Source organism: Amblyomma maculatum, chromosome 3 (assembly GCF_055883805.1).
Source record: "Amblyomma maculatum isolate TAMU_Amacu chromosome 3, ASM5588380v1, whole genome shotgun sequence".
Lineage (NCBI taxonomy): Eukaryota > Metazoa > Arthropoda > Arachnida > Ixodida > Ixodidae > Amblyomma > Amblyomma maculatum.
The window spans coordinates 99,852,277-99,876,801 of NC_139346.1; the positions used below are offsets into that span (position 1 = coordinate 99,852,277).

The 24,525-nt window shown below is 44.5% G+C and overlaps 1 long non-coding RNA gene across 1 annotated transcript; it reads right to left on the reverse strand.

Annotated features, from left to right (window-relative positions):
- Nucleotides 1-14,382: 14,382 nt before the first annotated feature.
- Nucleotides 14,383-16,589, reverse strand: LOC146195418 (uncharacterized). Its single transcript, XR_014705569.1, has 3 exons — nt 16,530-16,589; nt 15,557-15,629; nt 14,383-14,713 (listed from the first exon to the last, which is right to left on the reverse strand). It is a non-coding gene; the product is annotated as an uncharacterized LOC146195418 (long non-coding RNA).
- Between the last annotated feature and the right edge of the window lie 7,936 nt (nt 16,590-24,525).

The window sequence follows — 24,525 nt, forward strand, 5'->3', positions numbered from 1 at the left end:
CCGGTGACAGCAGCAGCTGCGGCCGAGCATCATACCGACGGCACCCACATGGCAACGGACCTGCTATTACCAGCCGACATATATCAGGTATGGCAGGTGTCAACGCGATGCTATGATCGGTGACTAATTTCCAGCAGCACATTTGCTCCTCCTGTGTGCTACCGCTGCTGCAAACCCGGGCAAAGCTTTCCGTCATACTCTCGCCGCCAAGCATCATGTTACGGCTCCATAAATTATCCTCAGCAGTAGGACTACAATTCTGGCTCTTCTTTTCAATTCGCGCTACCCCCTTTGATTCTGCAGAAACGTAACATGCGCCGTTTTCGAATGTTTCACCAGCATCGAACAGAAGCATATAACCTCCAGCTTCTTGCAGCAACCGCTCACAGCCGTCGGAACATTTGTAAGCGCGAACTATCGGCGTGAGGGAAAAATATGGTAGAGGCCTTCGCCCTGCAGTAGGTATAATCAGGCTGCTGCTGCTGCTGCTGATGATGATGATGATGATGATCGGCGTGAGGTCGCTGGACGTTCGCTCCTGGATCAGTACATCCGCATGCGTTTATGTGGCGGAACAAGGTTACTGATTTAGTTAACGGTGTACCTGCTACGAATTCAGTTGATATCGGGGCCACCATATCCGTATTGAGTGCTGCCTTTAAGCGTCGCCTCGAAATAAAAGTGGTATTCTAGTGGCACAAAGTTACTAGTTTTGTCTTTGGAGTAGCGAAGCATTGCTTGCTATCTGGGATTGCGTTAGTAGTAGTTTGCGTCTTTATCTAGATTGTTCGGGCAGCCTTTAAGTTGAGCATTGAAGAGTGCGACTGGCATTCTTAGTTCCACCACCGACGAGCACGTTTATTGCTATCGCCGCCGCCAAGTTGCTTAGTTCTTTTGCGGGGCAAGTCAGCCCAATAAAGGGTTTCTTCAATGCAATCACTGACTAATTTGTGTCATCGACCTTGTCACCACCACGTGACATCTTGTGGAGGTGCTGCCTCCACCAGATGTCAAGACCCCAGCCTTGTTCCTGTCGCTCTGGGGGACCAGCCTACAGGTCACCGAACCAGCCGCCAGCTTCAAGGGCTTCAACCCGAACACGTTCTGCTGCCTGCCCTCGTTCGACACCGGAAGGCATCAACTTTGAAAATGGCCCAGTGAACAGCGCCAGTCGTCTTCGTGTAGTACCGGGAGCCCATCATCTTCCAAGAGCTGCCCAGTCAACATGCGGAAGAATGGATGTACCTTTTCGACCACGTGGCAGAATTCAATGGCTGGAACGACGCTGCGAAACTCACGCTAGTCTACTTTGCTCTTCAAGGACATACCCGAGTTTGGTTGGAAAACATGAAACTTTTTAAAGGATTGTGAGGCATTAAAAGTAGAAGTTTTGATGGTCTTTGCAAGTTTTGTCCAAAACGAAAGTGCTCAGGCTCTCCTCCAATCACGACTTCAACTCCCGAACGAGTCCGTCGTGGTCTACATTGAGGAAATGAAGCCCCTCTTTCGCCGCGCCGATCCTTACGTGACCGAAGGTGAGAAAGTGAAATTTTTAATGCGAGGCATTAAAGAGACTCTTTTTGCAGGGCTTGTCAGAAATTCGCCAAAAACCGTGGAGGAATTTGAGAGTAAGCATCGACCACCGAGAGGACGATGGACACCGGGATGCGCCACTACGAACGACCACTCCAGCCGGTCTACGCAAGCCCCTACAGTAGAGCATCTGCGAGCGGTGAGAGCCTTCGGAACCTCATCCGAGACATCGTGCAAGACGAACTCCGGTGGTCGCTGCCGCCATCTCAACAACCCCAGTTGGCGACGCTCGAGGATGTCGTCCGTGAATAAGTCAAGCAGTCACTCGGTGTTCAAGTGAAGGCTCCAACTACTACAATGTAAGAAGCAGCAGCCATGAACCATTCTGCTGCATTACGTCACCCTGCGAGCCGACGTGACTTCCCAAGGCCCCGCCGCTACTGTTCCTGAAATTCGCCTCTTAAACCCCGCCCGTCAAGCCTACCAACGACCCCCAAGCTCCACAAAGTGCGATGCTTCGAGGACTGCTAAAAACCGGCTATTATGCTTCCACTGCGGTGAAGCCTGCCACATCCTACTCCTATAACCTTACAGACGCATCGGCCTGCGCGGCTTCGCCATCGACGCCCCACGACCCCATCCTGGCGAGCGACCACAAGAAATCGACAACTTGCTTCGCAGGAGAGAGCACGCGTCGCCAATCCATCTGTCACGCTCACCCTCGCCATACAGGGCCCGCTTTGGGTCGCCAGGCCATACCTATGAACGAATTTGCTCCAGGTTCCACTAGACCGCGCAGGGGAAACTAAATAGAGCAACCTTTGGAGGTGAGGTTGCTTCACTGCGAAAACATGAATATCCTCCAGCGCCGACGACGAGTCATGATGACGAGCCATTAAATTGCCAATCCACAAGACAACGTCGACGAGATCACAACCAGACTTCAAGTTGACATCGCCGCCCAGCGACGTGACGACGGTGTGCCCCGGCGTTGACCTTAGCACGAGACGAAGCAGAGATCGAAGATTGAAGACAACATGCAATACTAAGACGCGAACAAGCGACCTTGAGGTTGCTGTCGACGGAATACACGGTTACCGCCCTAGTGGACACCCGAGCGAGACTACTCTGCCATGAGTGGAGCTTTCGCCGCTCAGCTCATGAAGGTGACAACCACTTGGAATGGCCCGCTAATCCGCACCTTATTACGCCGTTAGGGCAATGCACCACAATGGTTACGGTAAATGGATGTACCTACCCCCAGTTTCGTCGTCTTACAGCACTGTTTCCGCGACGTGATTCTGGGCATTATTTCTCTGAATGAACATCGAGCGATCATCGACCTTCGACGCAAACTCATCAAGCTCTCGACCAACAAAGCCATACCGGCTACAAGAACTTTGACGCATCACGTCGCTGTCAGAGTCCTCGACGGATACCTGACCGTACCACCCCGATCAGGCGTCATCGTCTCTGTGGTTACAAAAAAAAGTTGAAATCACGGAAAGGGTTGTTAAGGGAATACTCAGTTGATAATGGATAGCGGACTTGGCATCGCAAGAGGCATCGTCCGTTTCCGTCATAGACAAGCTCATGTGCTCGTCACAAACTTCACCGACGAATACCGGCACCTGAACAAGGGGATGACTATCGTTGTCCTTGACGAGCTATCGGACACCCTTGAGGTCTTCGTCCTCCCCAGTCAGCTTGAAGACGATGCACCGAACCGAACCAAGCAGCCTAAATTAGACATTAGCCATCAATTCCCCGAGACAGACCAAGGCCGGATTTGCACTTTTCTTGAAAACTACAGCGAGTGATTTTCTTCAGCGTCGAAAGTGCGGCAAAATCTGTTTTCAAAGCATCGCATCATCACGGACGAAAACACTCGACGGCTACGCGAAAGCCTCTACAGTGTATCGCCACGAGAACGCCAGGCCATACGAGATAAAGTTGAGGAAATGCTACGTGATGACGTACTATTCACAGCTTGCTTAGCTGAAGTATTCAGAAACTTGGAAGGACAGCAGTTAGGGATAAGGGCAGATGGAGAATACCTCCTCAGTAATCTGCAATTTGCTGATGACATTGACATTGCCTAGAAATTTAGGAGATGAGCTGCAAAGCATTATTCCTGATCTGAAAGAAAAAGTAAAAAGGTATAGCTTGAAAATTCTTATGCAGAAGACTTAGGTAATGTTCAACAGCCTCGGGAAGGAACAGCAGTTTATGTTATATAGCGAAGCACTGGAAGTAGTACGCAAATATGTCTACTAGGACAAGTAGTGACCGCAGATCCGGACCATGAAAAGGAAATAAGAAGAATAAGATTTGGATAGAGCGGATTTGGCACGCACTCGCAGATTAGGACTAGTAGATTACCGGTATCGCTCAAGAGGAAGGTATAAACCAGTTTCACCTTACCGGTACTTACCTATGGTTCTGAAACATGGAGGCTAACCAAGAGGGTTCTATTTAAGTTGAGGACAACAAAGAGGGCTATGGAACGAAAAATGGTAGGGGTAACATTAAGAGACAGGAAGCGTGCAGAGTGGGTCAGAGAAATAACTCATGTTGCTGACATTCTGGTGGAAATCAAGAAGATATGGGCATGGGCAGGACATGTAGTGTGAAGAGAGGATAACCGATGGTAGCATAGGGTAACAAATTGGATTCCAGAGGAATGAAAGTGTACCATGAGGCGGCAGAAAATTCGATGAGTGAATGAGCTATAGAAGTTCGCAGGGGTCAAGTGGATGCAGCTAGCACAGAAGCGGGTTTATTGGAGAAATATGGGAGAGGTCTTCGCCCTGCAGTGGGTATAGTCAGGCTGATAATGATGCTGCTGCTGCTGATGATGATGACGTGATCAAGCCATCCAACCGCCCCTGGGCGGCACTAGTCATTTTGCTGAAGAAAGACAGCACATTTTTCTTCTGCGTTGATTACCACCGCTTGAATAGCATAACTAAGAAGGATGTCTACCCGCTTCCCCGCTTCCCCGCATCGACGACACACTGGACCGGCTCTGTAACGCTAAGTACTTCTCGTCAATGGACCTGAAGAGTGGGTACTAGTAAATTGAGGTCGACCAAAGAGACTGTGAGAAGACGGCGTTCATGACACAGTACGGTCTCTTCGAAGTCAAGGAAATGCCATTTGGCTCGTGCTCCGCACCAGCCACGTTTCAGCGGGTAATAGACACTGTCCTGGCGGGCTTAAAGCGGCAGATTTGTTTAGTTTATTTTGACAACGTCGTTGTGTTCTAGTCAAACTTTGACGACCGTCTGGGAGGGCTCTGAACAATACTTGACGCAATGAAGTCCTCAGGATTATTATTAAAAGCAGAGAAGTGTCACTTCGCCTACAAAGAGATGTTTCTTGGCCATATCTTAAGCAAGGAGGAAGTTCGCCCCTATCCGCAGAAAAAAGCTGCGATCGCACAGTTTCCACAGCCCGGAGAAAAGAAAGCTGTGCGCAGACTCCTCGGACTGTGTGCATATTTTTGACGATTTTTCAAGAACTGTTCACGCCTCGCCGAACCTTTGGCGCAGCTTATAAACACAGACGCGCCATTTCAATGAGAAGCACCGCAAGCGGTAGCCTTCGAGGAACTTAAGTGTCGTCTACAGTCCCCTCCTGTGCTAGGACACTTGGATGAGAACGCCGAGATTAAGATACACGCGAGCAATCTAGGCCTAGGCGCCGCTCTCATTCAGAAGAATGCCGGACGGGAGAAAGTAATCACCCACGCTGGAAGGTGCCTCTCGAAAGCCGAAGCCAATTACTCGACCACCGAGAACGAGTGCTTTGCGATCATCTGGGCCACTTCAAAGTTCCGCCCGTACTTAAACGGCCGACCATTCAATGTGGTAAGCGATCACTATGCGCTCTGCTGGCTGCCAAATTTGAATCACCCCTCCAGCCGCTTTGCCCGGTGGAGCCTACGTCTTCACGAAATCAACAAAACAGTCGTCTAGAAGTCACGCCTCAAACATGCCGATGCAGACTGCTTGTCACGAGCCCCCGTTGATGCGCCGACGAAGGAAGACGACGAAGACACCTTTTTGGGACCAGTAAGCGCCAGCAGTTTCGCAGAACGGTCATCACACCCTGAGTTGGAAGCGCCAGCCGCTCGCCTAAATGGAAAAACCGCTTTACGTCCTGGCGTGTTCAGGCGACATTTATCATCGTTCGCGATAAGCAATGACCTCCTCTTGAAGATCGTCGCTCCCAACAGGACCGCGAAGCTTTTTGTTGTGCCTAGAAACCTCCGCGAAGATATTCTGCAGGCGTTGCGCAGTTAGCCCACAGCAGGCCATGTATGGTTTGCGCATACGTTGTGTCCAATCGAGGAGAAGTATACTGGCCACGGCTGCCTGCCGAAGTTGCCCACTACGTGAGAAGGTGTGATTGTCAACAACGCAAAATGCCGCCGATAACACCAGCGGGACTACTGAACCAGATTCTCAACCCCTTTTTACCTTCGTCCATGGGTAAATAGTGGATCGTCGTGGACACTTACTACCTTACCCGTTACACCAAAGCAAAAGCACTACCCAATGGTACCACGGCAGAAGTCGGCAAATGTTTCGTTGAACAAATTTTTTTTGCGACCCGGCGCCGCAGAAGTGCTCATCATAGACAGGGGAACAGCGTTTACGGCAGAGTCGACGCAAGCCATCATGGAATACGGTCATACAAATCTTCACTTCACTTCACTTCACTTCACTTCACTTCACTTTATTTCCTTAAAGGCCTCTCTTGGAGGCATTACATAAGGGGTGGGTTTACAAGCATGAGAAAATACAAGCACAGGTCATTGTGTTTGAAAATAAATTTTTAAGGCATCAATAAATGATGATTGGCAATCATCGACGAACAACTGCGTACCATCCCCAGACCAATGGCCTTACGGAGCACCTGAACAAAATGATAGAGGAGATGATAGCCATGTACGTCGACGCTGAACACAAGAGCTGCGACGCCATCTTGCCGCACGTGATCTTCGCGTGTAACACGGCAGTACAGGAGACGACCAGAGCGACCCCTCCCAGTTTGTGGACAGCAGGGAGCCCACGACGACGGTCGACGCAATGTCGCCGCACAGAAATAACGATGACAAATCTGACTTCCCCATCTACCGGCAGCTCGCAGAGGAAGGCCCGACGACTCACACGGCTGCGTATTAAAGACCAACAGCACACCGACAATCGACGATACAACTTACGCCTATGCCACGCAGAGTACAATCCAGGAGACCAAGTGTGGGTTTGGACTCCAATTCGCAGCCGTGTACTCAGTGAAAAGCTGCTGCGTCGATACTTTGAGCCGTACAAAATACTTCGCCGCGCCGGACAACTCAACTTGAAGTCCTTCCCGAGAGTACGACAGCATCACATTGGTGTCGCGCGCCCAGAAATTGTGCATGCTGTTCATCTGAAGCCTTATTACGTGCGTTAAAGAATCCATGATGTTTGAACGGAGTAATGTTTGTATATAAGTTGCTTTGTTTATTTTGGAACATTGAGGCGATATTTTTTTAAGGTGGGAGTAATGCCGCGAAACCTACAAAATTGTATTTGTTGTTTTCTGGCACCCGCCGGCTTATGACCTTATCACTGATTCTGGATCACGTATTAGTTCTGTATTCTTTGTTTGTTAATGCTCGATGTCGCGAGACGCACCTTCATCAGTTTCGTTTTCGCGCAACATGCGACGAGATGTGTCTCGAAGATTGCGACCACTAGCGTATGTTTCTACAATGTTCCAGGTTGTGCTAGTAGCAGTTTGCGATGTTATCGTGATTTTTCTGAGCAGCCTTTAAATTGAGCGTTCATGAGTACGACGGGCATTCTTAATTCGACCATCGACGAGCACGCTTGTTGCTATCGCTGCCGCAAAATTGCTTATTTCTTTTGCGGGCGCAAGTCAGCCTAATAAAGAGTTTCTTCAGTGCAATCTCCGACTCTTCGTTTGTGTCATCGACCTTGTTACCACCACGTGACAGTTTAATTTGAAACAATAAGTACTATAACCCTCGCGACCATTTATTTTGTTTTTTGTGGGAACGAGTTTCGCGTATCACGCTTCGATGAAGGCAAACGCGAGAGAGCAAACTTTGTGCTGGACGAACTAGATGCAGAAAAATAAGTCAAGTGAAGATGCCACAAAGGAGTTGCTAGAAGTTTGCACGCAGCTAAGAGAACTAAGTTGCAGGATGCTTGGAAAGGTGAAGCAAACAACTGCGTTCCAGAAACGCTATCTTAGAACAATCAAAATTATGCACACATCAGGAACGTTTTATTCAAGTAATTTATTACCGTAGATGCACAAAGGTAAAACACATTACGGACAACCTTCCAATAATTGAATTAAAAGAACAAACATATGACACATTCGCTCAAGAGCTCACAGTAAACAATATATCATTCTCAGGTACAAGACTGGAAGAAGGAAGGAAAACAAATATTAATTTAGTTTAAGGGAATAGACACCATTTTATACAGTTTTGCTATAAGGAGAAGAAGTACTTAGCTTTTCACGTTGTTGTATATTAAGAAAACCAGCGTCTTAAGTGCATTATTTATATCAAAATGGTTACTTCCTTAACAAAACAGAATGCTTAACCTTGCGTTTACAGAATGATAGCCATAGTTGCCTAAAGGAGATGAACATGCATATAACATTTGGGCTCACTCCTGCCTAATAAGTGCCGAGTTCGGCAGTATTCCGTCTGGCATTATAAATTCATACTGACATGATTAAAACGTACCCCCGTCAAACGTCGTAGAAAAAAAAGGAAATTAAGAAATATTGGCATCTAGGTGCTTTTACAAATATCTTGATCGCAATGAAGCAAGTACGGGAAGCTTCGCTACTTTCGCTAAGATCAATGAAGTAAAGGGTTTGACGAAGCCCCATCTGGCGAGGGAGAAGCTGAGAAGCTTCCACTCACAGAAATGTATTCAGGACCCCCCCCCCCCCATGACGACATTCTAAAATAACAATGTGAATAGCCTAATCGCGTGGAGCAGAACCCCTCAATAATAGCGCTGTCGGCCAGTAGTGAGTAACCAGAGCCTGCTGGAATGGAGGCTAGAGCGTATTTGCTACTGACAGCTTCCATTAGGTACGACAGCTACAACCAATGACCGGAGAATGTGAATATAACGAAGTCACAGCGTTGCCGCCGTGAAGGACGCACAGCGAAGTGTCGGATTCGCTGCCAAAAGTCCTACATCGTTTTGTGCATGCCTGCTCATAGCGAGTTGAAAAAACGTCAGCGCGAATGAAAAGCCTTATGGCGTTTTCATATGTCGCGTTGACTCATCTGGTTTTTTCTCATAATGATTCCGCATGCCTGCCTCATTTTTTATCTGTGTTGGTATATTGTTTATAGCTTCGTCCATATCAACTGAATATCTTAACATTATATCTGAGTTCCAGCATCTTTTAGCATTATCACATGTTTTGCGTTTTATCGCTTTAAAGGCCCTTTACATCATGTGACGTTTGCCTGCCTCTAACTGTTCTGCCACCGCTCTAGTATTTATTGCGCACGCTTTTACTCAATAAAGATTAGTTGTCAGTCAGCGCACTTTCATGTCCCTTCTTTTCGCATTCGGGATTTTTATTTGCACTGAAGTTTTTTCAAATCGTTGTGGACCAACTATCCTAACAAAACGTTTTACTTCTGCTCATAACAATTGCTTTTACCTTTTCCACAGTATATATACTCTGAGATTACCCATTTATTTAGGAAATCTTGCAATAATTCAATGACCATCTTTGCGCCAGATATTTTTCTGTATCGGGGTTCCCTGTCCTCGAATGGGGCCATTGAAAACGACAATCAAAAAATAAATATTTTTTTTCTTCAGGACCATGTCATTTGAAGCGTGGAGAACCATACATGGCCCTCAGATAGTTTTTTTGTATTGCAAAGATTTTTTTCGCGCATGAAAGGGCTATTTTAAATGTTTCAAAACAAGCCACATTCGACATCAACAAACTTGACTTATGTCGCTGCACCTTCTTATGTCAAGAACCAGACAGTGGACGGTTAGGACAGTTTCTCCGCCTGCTATCTTTAGCGATGTGCAACACCCGCTAGAATTTCTGAGGAATACGAGTGCTGACAAGCTTGCACAGAAAAGTACATTGGACCTTAAGGTTTTGCAAGCTGACTTACCAACTAGCCTAATAGCGTGCAGCTAATCACCTCCAAAATACCGCAGTTGGCCGACCACTTAGTACCAAGAACATGTTAGAAAAAAGGCTAGCCCGCATTCGCTGCCGATTGCCACTATAAGGTATGATGGCTGCCACCACTGGCTGTAGCATATAAACACACCGGGCTCCCAGTACTGCGGTCAGGAGGGATGTACAGCGAAGTGTTGGATTCGCCTCCAAAAGTGCCACAGCTCATTGCACGTGTCTGCTCAGAGCAGTTGCTTTCACCTTTTTTACGCAGTGCACTGTATGGTTATTGCTTAATTATGAAACAAAGCAATGGGCTTTCACTATAGTGTGGATCAGATATCCTTTTGCTGGCATCATGCAATATATTTTCTGCATTAAGGCACCTTGTACACGAATTGGAACACCCCACCTACTGGCTACGCCATTTGAAGTGTGAAGACCAAACAACGTCATAAGATAATTTTATTAAAAATATTTTTTCGATACTGAAGGACATATGCAGGGACCTGTCTGATCAGTTGTTTCTTGAATTTACAATTATATATTTTATGAGACGTCTCAAGCATCAGTTGCAGAGTGTCACAATTCAGGGCATAGTGAAAAACGCTTCGTCGAATTTCTCTACCAAAAGGGCAACCGCGACATCCGGAGCTTAAAGCCATTTTTTGTCAGTGCCAGGTTTCCAGTATTATTTTCATTGTTTTCGCACCAATCGTTTCAAACACAGTGGCCAATGAACTGCAATAGAAAACCGGCCCTTTAACAGCCCTTTAACGATTCGAAACCCGCGTCGGGATCCTTGCTGAAAAGGTGCCAACATGCTATTGCTCTCAAGAAAAGTGAATTTACGAAATGATATGCTTGAGAATTTTAGATGATGATACTTGGCGGAATTTGGTGTATAGTTTGCGGGAGAAGCGGTGTCCTATGATTTGTGGATAGGTAACAATTTAGCCATTTTCCACTCTTTTGCCAATCCTGACGACGAAATAGATTTGCGAAGGATAACTCATAGGTATCTGCTACACCACTCCGCATACTTAAAAAAATTGTTCGGAATATTATCAGGGCCTTTTGATTTTTTTATGATCTAGGATGAGAGAATGGTTAAATATGCCACCATCTGTAATTCTGAAAGGTTCGATATTGATAATGGATAATGTGCAGGTCCTGGGTAGTTTCCGTTATCTTAAGTGAAATCTTTGAAGAAAAAAATTGTTGCACATATTAGCAGTGCAATTTTTATCTTCTGGTGTAGGCCCGAATGGTGCTTTTTCATGGTCTCGTAAATGGATTGAAAATCGTTCAGGATTCATTTTCAAGAAGTTTGATAAAGTCACGCTGAAAGTGTAATCTTACGCTTGATTCACAGCTTGCTTGAGCGTATCAACGGCATTTCTTAAATTAAACCTTTTCAATTCACTTACGCCTTTGATCTTGAACGCTCTGCGTATTCGCTTTACTCGACGCTGCTCGTGGATAACGTCTCTTGTGATCCAAAGGTTGTCTTTTGAGGCACGTTCAACCTTTCGCAGAACAAATTTTTTCAAATCTGAGCCAAACTCATCTGACAATTATACTGCAAAATGAATTTAATCAAGAAAATTTCCCCATTTCAATCTGAGAAAAATTTGAATAATTTTATTTTCTTTACAGTCTGTCACCTCTCATGATAGGCTCCATAAAACCCCGGCCCTCAGGCACGAGCGGCTGCGGAACAACTGACCACGGCGGCGGTCAGCCCTATGACGCAGCAGAGGGTGCTAAGAATTTCTGGCTCCACTGGACAGGCCGCCATTGGAAACTGACCCTGGCAACTTTTAACGCTAGAACCCTAGCTAGTGAAGCTAGTTTAGCAGGGCTGTTAGAGTAACTAGAGGGTATGGAATGGGATGTCATAGGGCTTAGTGAGGTTAGGAGGCCGAATGAGGCATATATTGTACTGAAGGATGGGCATGTACTGTGTTATCTAGGTTTACCAGAGGGGCGACAATTAGTAGTAGTTTCCCTTGACAATAAGTATATAGCGGGTAATATAGATGAATTTTATAGTATTAATGAGAGGGTGGCAGGCATCGTAATTGGGCCTAAAAAGCGGTGTAAACTGAACGTTGTACAGGCCTATGCACCTACATGTAATTATGATGACCAGGCATTTGAAAGCTTCTACGAAGATGTAGAATCGGCAATGCAAAAAGTAAAGACGCAGTATACTGTACTAATCGGCGACTTCAATGCCAAGGTAGGGAAAAAGCAGGCGGGAGACCAAGCAGTAGGCGACTATGGCATTGGTTTTAGGAATAGCAGGGGGGGAGTTACTAGTTGAGTTTGTAGAGCGCAATAACTTAAGAATTATGAATACCTTCTTCAGCAAACGGAAGCACCGGAAATGGACATGGAAAAGTCCTAACGGGGAGAATAAAATAAAATTGACTTCATAATGCGTTCAACCCCCGCCATTATGCAAGATGTAGATGTAATCGGGTAAGTGCGATGCAGTGACCACAGGATGGTGAGGTCCCGAATTAGCCTAAATCTGAAGAAGGAACGCAACAGATTAGTAAGAAAAAAATCCATCAACGAATTAGCGGTGAGGGGGAGGGCAGAAGAGTTCATGATCTCGCTACTGAATACATATTCAGCTCTAACCTAGGATCGCGGCATTACCCTATAAGCGATCAACAATAATTTCAGAGATATCATTACTGAGTGCGCGGTAGAAGTAGGCAGTAGGATAGTTACAGAGGATACCGGTAAGCTGTCTAACGAGACGGAAAATTTGATTAAGAAACGCCAGAGTATGAAAGCTTCCAATCTAACAGACCAGATCGAAATGGCCGAGATATCAAAGCTAATCAGTAATTGCAAGTTGGCCGATATAAGGAAGTATGACATGGAGAGAATTGATCATGCTGTAAAGAACGGGGAAAGCCTTAAAGCGGTAAAGAAGAAATTGGGAATAGGCAAAAACCAGATGTATAAAGATAAGGGACAAAGCTGGGAACGTCATCACGAGTACGGACAAGATAGTCAAAGTAGCCAAGGAGTTCTATGCAGATTTTTACAGTAGAAAAGTAGTCAGGACCGTAATAAAATTGGCGGTGGGTAAAAACAGACCTTCCGCAAGTGAGGAATGACAATGTCAAGAGCGCATTACAAACTATGAAAAGGGGGAATTCAGATGGAGAGGATCAGATAACTACAGATTTGTTGAAGGACGGGGGTATATCGTGCTAGAAAAACTGGTCATCATGTACATGCACCTGTACGCCCACAAGGCCATGTGGTGTTTCAGCAGAGTTCTTTTGGACTTGTGAATTGCAGAAAAAAAAATAGTTTATTATCTGAAATAATTTTCTTACTCACTGTAAACTTATTTGACGGTAGCGGAAAGTATTCCGTATATGAAAGCTTGAGTGCAGCTGACTGTCAGGTTTCTAGACTACCAGATTGTTTTAGATCGCTATTTCATGGGCACCTTACTTCTAGTATTGTTTTTTTTTAATCTTTAGTGGCCGACGATGGCCCATTTTGGTCCCAGAGTCATTATTTATCAGTGCGCACAAGCACTTTACGATTTATTAGATGCTTTGAAAAGACAGAATAATTCAGTGTGCACATGTCGCGCTGCGAAAGTGCGACGACATCTAAAGAACGCGCGCGGCGACCTGGAGGCGATGTTAAAGCTGTAAATAGAAAAGGAAACTTTAAAAGACACTTTAAAGCAGCTGTTAGTTATTTTATTCATTTACTTATTTATTTATTGATACTGTTGGTCCAGGGGCCGTTCTAGGGTGGATATATATATTTTGCTTAGTTTTTCTTCACTGACATCACAGCAAAAGTTGCATAATCAACAGGCGCACAAGCACACCGCGCAATAGGCCGGCCAGGCAATGTACAAGCGACGACATTTTTATAGAGCTGTGCAAGAGGCACTGGTTGAGCATTCTTAAGGACCTCTTTGGACGTGCGTCTGTGCGACATCGGGGTGTGGGTACATGTTTATTATGCTCAACGGATCTACACTGTACGCTACGGATAGGCAAATACGGATTTCTTCGTCACTAAACCACCTGGATGACGGCTACGAAAAGGCGCTTGCCAATCCCAGAGCTGCACAATGTGTCTTTCATTACCCTCTCATTCCTCTCCTTCTCGTAACTACGTACACTACGTACGGCAATGTCTCCATGGGCATGTGCTCGACTGGTGAGCAACGTTTCTTATGCTTCAGCCTTCGCGTTCCAGAGTATATGTCCACATATAAATATTAGCAAAACGTTCAAATTGTCTGTGTCAAGCTGCTGATCCTTGAGAGCAGAAGTGGCTAACCAAGTAGGCTGCTCTGATTCCTGAGCCGATTGAACTCTAGTTTGCTGATCTTGAGAGAAAGATTAAAGTCACGATTTTCTTTCACACTCTTTAAAGACAGGCAGCCACTCAAATAGAGCTCACTGCTTGCCCAATCACCTTAAATTATCCTTATTTTTAACTTTCTCAATTTGCAAATCTACAATCTGTTGTAAGAGGCTGTAGAATTGAGGCCAACTATGCTAATATTTTCATCGCGACCTCTTCTATATCGTCTATTTATTTACGGATATAAAGACGTACAATTTAAAACGTTCCAGTGAGCAGGCCTTGTGTTCATTTCGTATCCACGTTTATTGCATTGATCTTATCAAAAGGGATTCTGGCACCACTGACGGTGAGAGAGCTGTGCAAACAATTGTTGGTTACATAATGGTGCCTTCGATATTTTTGCAAAAGTGGTAAAAGTTGGTGTTCCTCCCACTCCGGACAGTTCCATGACAGAGTCTCGGCATCTAGCCCAGGCCACCGCCACAGAGTGTGGTAATGCAGGCTGAACCAATGCGCTCTTCAGCACCTTGGGCTCCGGACGCAGCGCGTTCGTGCGGTTCTGCTGCCTGCTTTGCTTCCGACGTCGTTTCTGCAGTGCTAAGCACCACCTCTGAAAATGGTGCGAAAAAGCGGACTTCAGAAAAGTGGTTCACCCCACAGACGGGTTTCTGAGCACCAGATATAAATGTAGCTGGATGCTTGAGTCAAAAATCATGACGATTCCAAGGACAAATAAAGCTGTTAAAGATGAACACAAAGAAAACTTTTATGCTTTATTTTGAATTGTATGCTGATGGCCGGCAAAGAAAACATCGATGCTGTACCTTTTCAAGTACTCCTTCAGCTAGACTGAACGAAGCAGAACTATGAGTGGTTTTGTGCATAGCGGGTAGATTCGCCTTTTTTAGCTATGTACTTAATTCGTGGACCTTTTAGTATTTAGTGCCGCAACCTTGCATCAGTTTTCGGCATAATAAGCGAGGCAGATTCCTCCTGTATCAGAGTAGCCCTATTTTTGTACTCCTGTAAGGTTTAGACGCGGCGGTTTTCCGGCCGTAACATTTTGGCTCAGCGATCTCGAACTCCTGCTTAACCGAGTATTTTTAGCCGTGAAACTCTTAATGGGTACAAATGCGAGTTCTGACTGATGTTCGGGCACTGTACGGCTCGGTTATCTCAAGGTTTGCAAAGGAGTCAACAATAATCCTTATTTTTAATTATATGTTCGTATTCTGTCTTCTGGCACGTCCCATTATAGCTGAATACTTTCGCTATTCAACGGGCATTGATCGATTTCGAATGGCTGACTTTTTATATGCACCAGTCGAAGGCAGTGAGGCACACATCAGTAATGATGAATTTAGTAGGAGGCGATAAATCATTGACAAATTTTTCATTGTGTCTCGCAAAAAAAAAAAAAGAATAAAAGAAATTGCTTATTGACTGGTCTTACCTGACATCAAAAAGCCGAAAATGGCCAAACCGACAAGAACAACTTTGAAGTGCATATCACCAGGCGAATGTACCTGTAAAGAGAAGGAGGACAATAAACTGCTCTTGAGATAAAAAGATCAATAGTGCAGAAATACTTTTTTTGACTCTACTCAGTGGCTCCTGAGCCTTTCAACACACATCGTATTAGCTGTGAAGGTTTATTTCAATGCGGTAAAGAAAATTAAATTATTTGCGCTTTGCTGCTCATGAGAGTCTGTGGGAATAGAAATCGAAGTACTGTATCTACTGCGTGGCGCAAACAGATACAACACACATATAACAAGCTCGTTGTAAGGTATCATAGGTATGGTTAGGCATAGCACCCATTATTAATAAACTCCATCATGTTTTAGTTCAAGCAATATGCCCTGTGGCATTTATTATACCGACCTAGAACACAGGCACATGTAAACCATGCTTCGTTATATGAAATAAAAACCTAGAACTTAAGGCTCTACATAAATTAATCGCTTGCGTTCCAAACTTAAAATGTGTATCAAACGTGTAACTTCAAACGCGCCAGGTTTAAGCGGAAGAAACCAGCATGTATCGTAAGTGATAAGTTTAGGTGCCGCTATCAGCGAGTAACCAACTTGAGTCAGTGCAATGAAAACGAATAATGGAGGAACGGTGCTTGATATAGTTGTCTGATTGTTCTAATTTATGCTTAGATAAAGCGGCCAAGTATCTAATCGGGTATTTTATAGTAAGCGCTGCTAAGTTCATATCACACGTTCAGACCTTCCGACTCTTTTCTAATATATGCAGTTGGTGAGGACTATTCAAGCATGGGATTTTATTTAAAAAGCTACAATATAAATGCGAATTTTAAATACTAAAATAACAATAATTAGAGCTTAACAAAAACATGTCAGTTTTGCACTCTCGCCTGTGAAATCTGCTCAAAAATTGGATAACACTTTAATAATTACCTGCTCCTTTTACAATGAGACTGCGTTGCAAAGGAAGTAACTCTACCTTTCTCTGCTCAGATATCTGGCTGCAGCTTGGATGCTACACAATTTATATGATCCGGCTTGAGCTACACGTACCGAAGAGGGCAACTATTTTTTATCACGATATGCTATATTTCTATTTTGTTTCGCAATAGAGAGCAACACGATATTAACCCTACCGTAGGCTGTCTGCTTATACTCAATCAAAAGAACCATAGATGTACGCTTCATTACAGACCTTGTCCATCAAAAACTGCATTACATACTTATCTTGGCATAGGCAGGAAGATTTACCGCAATAGAAGCAGAACAAAGTTTCACAAGACCTAAAAAGCAGGATACTAACCTGAGAGCATGTCACGTAGTGATATATCAAAAACTGCATACTTTTGTAAAACCGAGAAAGACGATAAACATACCTGAAGCAGCCAATAATTTCAGATCTTCCACGGATATGGGCAAAGAAAATCAGTCCACAAAGGACGTATCCGAAGTTGTGGACGTTGCTGTAGAAATGCGCCGATAAAATTACACTTTTATTATGTCACATTTCATGAGACAGCCATTGAAGCAGCGCAAAGCAGCATGCGTACCAGATTTAAAAAAGTGAAATGCGTTTCTTCAAGTGCACATTATATGTTTGTTTGGGAAGTCAACTTCGTTTTAAACATCAGTGTCGTCGACCTACGTTGTGAGCATGTTATGATGTGAGAAATACAAGGCTTGAGAGCTGCATACCTTAAATTTGCTTCTTTCATCTGCAACACCGTCAAAAGAAAGCTTTCAGTCTTCTTTCCTCATTTATTAAGCCACCTTTATTCGCCCACCGTGAAAAACTAAAAGCTAGCAGAGTTCAACAAAATGGAAGATTTCAGATTACCCATTTCTCCTGGTTTACACTTAGCTAAGGGCAGCCGAACGCAGCTTATAAGGAGCAATTTGTGTCTCGCCTGAAACTTTATCACAAAACGCTTGTATTAAACGAATTGTTTTGTTTCTCAAAACATTTTCGAGAACCTCTTGGGAAATGATGCATCAGATGTTCTTTGCAATTAGGGAAGGAACCATTTCGGGCTTTGTAGTATAATTTCCTAAACGCTTTGAAATAGTTGTTAATAGGATGTCAGAGCTTTATTTTCCTATGCCGTATTTGTATCAAAAATCAACATTTTGAAACCACAGAATATGTCAGGATTTTATTAGACTAATTAATATGTGGAAAGAATAATATATTTAATCTTTTTTTATGTTGACGGTGTCCTCCTAGGCAAAAGATCAGTTTTTGACTGAAGACTGCATATTTCATGACGACTAGCAAAGAGATTGTTTCAAATCGAGCCTTCAAGCGGGTATATATATATATATATATATATATATACATACATTTTTTTGTTTGAAATGGCAACATTTAAGATTCAGACTGTTGGGCTCGACTGGTCAGGAATACCGACTGCATTATGGGATTAGCGGCCTCTTGCCGCAGGACAGAGTGCGTGTGCTTGTTTAGTCGCCGGAATCAAGTTCGGATACCTGCTCCGGTCGCGTACGTGTTCCTGGTGACGGCCCGTTTTATTGCGGTCCAAACGCCGCCAACCCCCCATTTCCTATGGAGTCCGGAAATGGCCGGCGCCCATATGGCAGCAGCGCAACCGCCGCCAGCCGCTGCGCTCTGGAGACACTTGCGCGGACCTCTACCTTGTAAAACAGCAGCTACTGAATAGAAGTGGTGCGACAGAACCTGAAGAACAGCAGGCCCGTAAATCGACAGTCAATGGAGAAGCGGCCGTTTGGAGGCGCAAGTTCGCGGGCTGATGTCGGATTGACACCGGAAGAGCATAGATCACCTTCGTCGGCCCCGAAGAATTTCCACTCCAATGAGAGATGTTATATCAATCGACCAGCGGCGTAGTAGCAGGACCGGCGAGGGTGGGGAGGCACCGCCTTACCGTGGTAGGGTTTTCGTCAATGGGTTTGATTGGATGATTTGAAACGCAGCAAAATTTCCGCTCCCAATTCGGAAGCCTTAAAATGGAACATCTGGGAAGTGTTCAAATATCTTGATTCTCATCTTGGTCATCGACCTTAATCATGGCTAGTAACTATGTATATAAATTGTTTGAATTTTGGTGAACCGGCTGCAGCTTATCCTGGACTTCGTTGGGAAGCCGAGAAACTTCTAAAATCATCAGAAGTACGAACCATCAACATCCCAACTTAGACAATTTTGAATAACCGTTTCTCTACCTCGCACATTGATTGAAGCACGTGTCACAACTTGTCTCCACATGGCAATCAGCAAAATACCTTTTATTGTTTGTTTGCTCGGACAATTTTCTCACAAATCTAGTGTGGTAATAATATGCAATGCGAACACATCTTATCTGTAATCGTTACCTTTGAAAGGAAGGATTTATTTTGCGACCTTTATTTCTTTTTTCACTATGAGTGATACATGTTATTCTTGAGCCACCTAAAAGGGAAGAAGACATTTATTAACAACGAAGTGATTTTGGAAAGGTGCATATAAGAACGATGCTACCGCTTCACTATTTCTTTGTGAAGCGACATGTGGTTCTAAAATCCTTCATGGAATAATGCCGTTAAACTGCTTTCCTGACAGGCTGCGCGGTGCAGTCAAAAATTTTAAAATTATAGGATTGTATCGTTTTACGATCTACCCTTTTGCTATTTTAATTGCCCCTCGAAACTTTATAAGCTTTAAATAATAGGTTATGGCATCTATATCTCTTAAATTCCTTTGAACGCCCTTCAAAGTTTCGAAGGACTTAATTTTTTGCAACATTTACGATAGCCTGCATGATATTATTTATTGCGAAAAAAGAAAGTGGTGTGAATTGAGTGGAGATAGTGAAGCTGTGAAGGAAAGTTTCAAAAGGGGTATTTTACTATCCAGTAGTTGCACCATATATTGCTTTCCCAGCTGTCCAAATTATCTCAGCCCCGCCTCAATGGTGCAGTGCTTACGATACTTGACTGTTGTATGCAAGGACGTGGGACTGAATTCCGCCACGACACTCGCTTTTCTATTATAACCTTAAGAGTCTATGAGCTGCGTGATGTCAGTGCATGTCGATGAATCCCAGTAGGTCGAAATATCAAAAGACCTCCACAACAGTGTCTCTCACAGCCTGAGTCGAATTCGAACATCCAATCACATAAACCAAGTAGAACCAAGCTATCTTACACTCCACTAGTGCTTTTGTGGGTACCCATGGCACCCGCTTTTCTATTGAAACGAACAGCTACGCGATGTTATGAGCAGGGCGATGTCAGTGTACGTCGATGAATCTCAATAGGTAGATAGATCAGGAGGCCTCCACAATAGCGTCTCCAATAGCCCGAATCTCAATGGAACATCGAATAAGATAAACCATGTTAAATCAAGTATTCTTAGACTCTTCTAGCGCTTTTTGGGTGGAGTGAAGTAAAAACAAATATTTGGATATTCGGGGCTATTGACCTTGGAAAAAAGTCCACAGCGCTGAGTATTCGTCCTTTTTATTGCAGTGGATTTTTTCCTTTTTCAATAAATTTGCTTTGTGTAAAGCAATCGACGAGGCGTTCGGCCACGCCTTTTAGCTCTACACCTGATCCAAAGTGAAAGCTTCATTCGCGGCGACCTCTTACCGTGTCAGCACTTTATTTGAACTAATTCATTGCGCCACTGAAGCTTTTTATAAATATATTGTTATACAATAATTTTTTCGACTCAATACTGAGTTTAGCATATCTGACGCTACATAACTAATTATGCGCTTATAAACACAATGTCAAAGTAGGAGCAGCTTTATGAAGCTTTAAACTCTCTCGTTGGGTAAATATGTCTCGCGATAGAGAATAAGGTAAGAGTAAAACTAATATACAACAATTATGTACGTATTATTAGTAGTGTGAGACGTAGAGCCCGGTGTGATCGGTCGTATTATATAGTGTAAAATTATAAAATAGAGTGTAGATTTATGTAATGTAAATGTTGCAAGTTTAGCACTGCATACGGATTGCCAAACAAATCTCTAATATGGTTTAAAAATGTTAATTTTATTATAATCATCATCATCATCATCAGCCTGATTATACCCACTGCATGGCGAAGGCCTCTCCCATATTTCTCCACTTAACCCGGTTCTGTGCTAGCTGCATCCACTTGACCCCTGCGAACTTCTTAATCTCATCCGCCCACCTAACTTTCTGCCGCCCCCTGCTACGCTTTCCTTCCCTTGGAATCCAGTTTGTTACCCTCAGCGACCATCGGTTATCCTTTCTTCGCACTACATGTCTTGCCCATGTCCATTTCTTCTTCTTAATTTCTACTAGAATGTCGGTAACTTGAGTTATGTCTCTGACCCACTCTGCACGCTTTCTATCTCTTAGTGTTACCCCTACCATTTTTCGTTCCATAGCCCTCTGGGTTGTCCTCAACTTAAGTAGAACTCTCTTGGTTAGCCTCCACGTTTCAGCCCCATAGGTGAGTGCAGGCAAGATGCAACTGTTGTATACTTTCCTCTTGAGCGATACCGGCAAGCTGCTAGTCATAATCTGCGAGTGCTTGCCAAATGCGCTCCATCCTAATCGTATTCTTCTTGTTATTTCCTTTTCGTTGTCCGGATCTGCGGTTACTACCTGTTCTAAGTAGACATATTCGCCTACTACTTCCAGTATTTCGCTACCTAATGTAAACTGCTGTTCCTTCACGAGGCTGTTGAACATTACCTTAGTCTTCTGCATATTGATTTTGAAGCCTACCTTTCTACTTTTCCTGTCTAGGTCATCAATCACTATTTGCAGTTCATCCCCCGAGTTGCTTAGCCAGGCAATGTCATCAGGAAATTGCAGATTACTGAGGTATTCTCCATCTACCCTTATCCCTAACTGCTCCCTTTCCAAGTCTCTGAATACTTCCTCTAAACAAGCTATGAATTGTACAGGGAAGATTGTGTCTCCTTGCCTAATTATAATACCTTACTTTAATTGTCCCTACATTGCACGAACTTCAATTTAGTTATTTTAGCGCATAAAGCGCATAAGCGCATAAAAGCTTTAGCGCATAAAGTTGAATTCACACTGAATTCTGCAATGACGCACTTCCTACCAAGAAGCATTCGAAATGTGCGAAAATATGTATTTTCACTACCACCAATGAGCTGGAGCGAAGCTCCTCTTAAAACTACACTGTCACAATAAAACCTGGGTTATATCTTCCTGAAGCTTAACGCGATTCCTCACACTCGCTGCATTTCATAGCTGTGGAGTAAATACATCGCTCAAATCTCCTCCCTTCTGATTCGCATCCATCTGCTAGGATATTTTAGCGGAGAGAGATAATGCGCGGCACACAAAATTGAAGGCAGCCACATGAGGAAGCCAAATAAGGCTTCCACAATGACTGAGAAGATTGAGTATTCGATGTGTAATTTGTTTGCAAAATAGTGGCAGCAATGTAGTTTGCTTACTTGTGCAGGAGTCGACTACGTGAATCAAGCAGGGTTACAGTTGTTGCAAGGCACTTTGGAATTAGCCTTGCGAATTTAACCCGCAATGGTCCCACTGGTGGAACATTTATATGTTAATCAATGTCCATATTTGAGGCACATGTCTGCGACCCGGCGGTGCTATTTCACCACAGACCCCGCCGTAGTGACTCAGTGGGTCGGACACTTTTGGTAGAGCATCCACCTCGCATTCGGGAGGTACGGGGTTCGATCCCCAGTGCCGCCGGGTACCCACCGGTTTCCAATGGGTGCAAGATTTCCCCCGGCCTGGTGGTCGGCTCTTCTGGGGTGAAATGCTTGGGAAAAGGCCATGAACCAAAATGTTGGTTCAAGAAGAAGGAAAAAAAAGGGCCACATAATGGGCTGTTGCCGCGCGAGGCGGACTTATTGTTGTCCGATGGCGGAACTAAGCACTGCCACATCGGCGCAACTATTTGGGGTACAAGGAGGATAGAGGAAATGCCGCCGTTGACGCCACTTTTCGATGGAGGCGAAAAGCAAGGCACAAGTGTGCCGTACAAAGCCAGTGTAAGGTAACGAACCACATGGGGTCGAAATTACCGGCGTCCTCCACTACGGCATTTCTCATAGGCATTTATCATACGCTTGGTTGCTTCCGGAGGATAAGCCCCATAAACCAGTATAAACCAACTTCGCCAACACTAAGCGGGTATAGTGGCGAATAGTTACACCTATAACTTCGACTCCATATCGGAATTCTTGATACAGTATCAGAGAAGTATAAAGTCTCTTTGCATCATGCGTCTTTAGTGCACGGAGAAGCGATATGATACAAGGAAGTTTGCTAAGCCCGCACTTTCTTCTAAACACATTCTACTTTCTTTTTTTTGGAATGCACATACGTGACACTAATCTATACCTTTGCTTACACAACATGAGGACAGAGCCCCTTTATGTCAAAGTTGTTCCGCACCTTCACCAGAAGATAAATTGGTCTTAAGGGCCGTAAGTGAATTTCAAAGTGGCTCCTCTAGTCTGTTTAAGAATTCTCAAGAATGAGAAGAAGAGACTTCTTCAACAGCTCCAGAGCTGACCGCTCTTTGTGTCGCAATTAGGCATATCGGTCAACAGAGCCCCCATTGATGGTCTATTTTCACAGATTCAAAAGCAGCCCTGCAAGCCTTAAAAGCTTCTCTACGCCGTGAAGTTGATGAACAAGTCGTTGCGGAAATACGACAAATTCATCACTGCGCAATTAATGGAGGATATGACTTCATCTTCCAGTGGCTTCCAGGACACAGCAGCATAGCGGGCAATCTTCGGGCGGACGAGGTTTCACGAACAGCCCACAAAGACGGCGATTGTGTTTTGACTCCCTTTTCCTGGGCACACGCGGCGGGCAGGCTTCGCGCACTTGCGCGGGAACCCACACTCTCCCTGTGGAATTCTAGCCAGTTTGCGAACTGCCGCTTAAAATCCCTGGACCCTGACCTAGAGCTCCGCCTTCCACCTGGCCTACCTCGACGAGAAGAAACTTTGCTTCGCCGCGTGTGGGATGGTGTAGCATTCACTAACTCGTATTCTTTTATGATAGGCATGGCAAACAGCCCTGCATGTACAAACTGCGGATGCGACGAATCTATAGGCCACATTCTTTGTTAGTGCCCGATATACAGTGAGGAAAGACAGTGTCTGTGCCGTACGCTGGAACGTCTAGATGGACGCCTATTGACTGAAATTAAGATTTTAGGTCACTAGCAACGGCTATCGTCTGCGGAGAAGGCCCCCCAGGCACTGCTCCGCTTTACGAGAAGCACAGGCCTAATCCAAAGGCTATGAGTTTGCTATGATGCTATGATATGACTGTGACGTGATGTGATGTGGCGTGTCTGTTATGTGGCTGTACTAACTTCAGCTATCCCTCTCTCACAACTTTAATATACACTCATCGCCCCCAAGTGCAGGGTAGCAAACAAGTTGCTTTTACTGGTTAACCTCCCTGCCTTTCCTCATTTTTATTATTATTAAGAACGAGCAATCTCGTTGATGCAATTGCAAAACAGGTCTTTTGCAAACGTGAGAGAGAAGAAACGTGCATTCGAGGGTCGCGAAGAAAAAGGCCGTTTCAACTCCTGAATTTGCATTGTGTTGTCAAGGCATAAGTCCCTAGGAGTGCTAGTTGAAATTAGGCCCTGGATTCAAATATCTTTTGCACAGAATATTGAACCCCTTGTCTTTCTGCAATCTCTACATGCCTGCAAAGTTGCTTTACAGACATTACGGAAACGTTAAAAAAAAAAAGATGTTTCTATATCGAAACGTAGACTTTTGAATTGGACCGGCCGTCTGCGAAATTCTCAAATACCTTTTCCACGCAACGTTTAAATTGTGGAAGATCGCACGTTACGCGGCTTGGCATCAGAGCATCAGTTGGGAAAATTAGGAGTGTGGTTTACCATCATTTTCTTGTGATGCTTTAGATCACGTTTAAACACAACGGT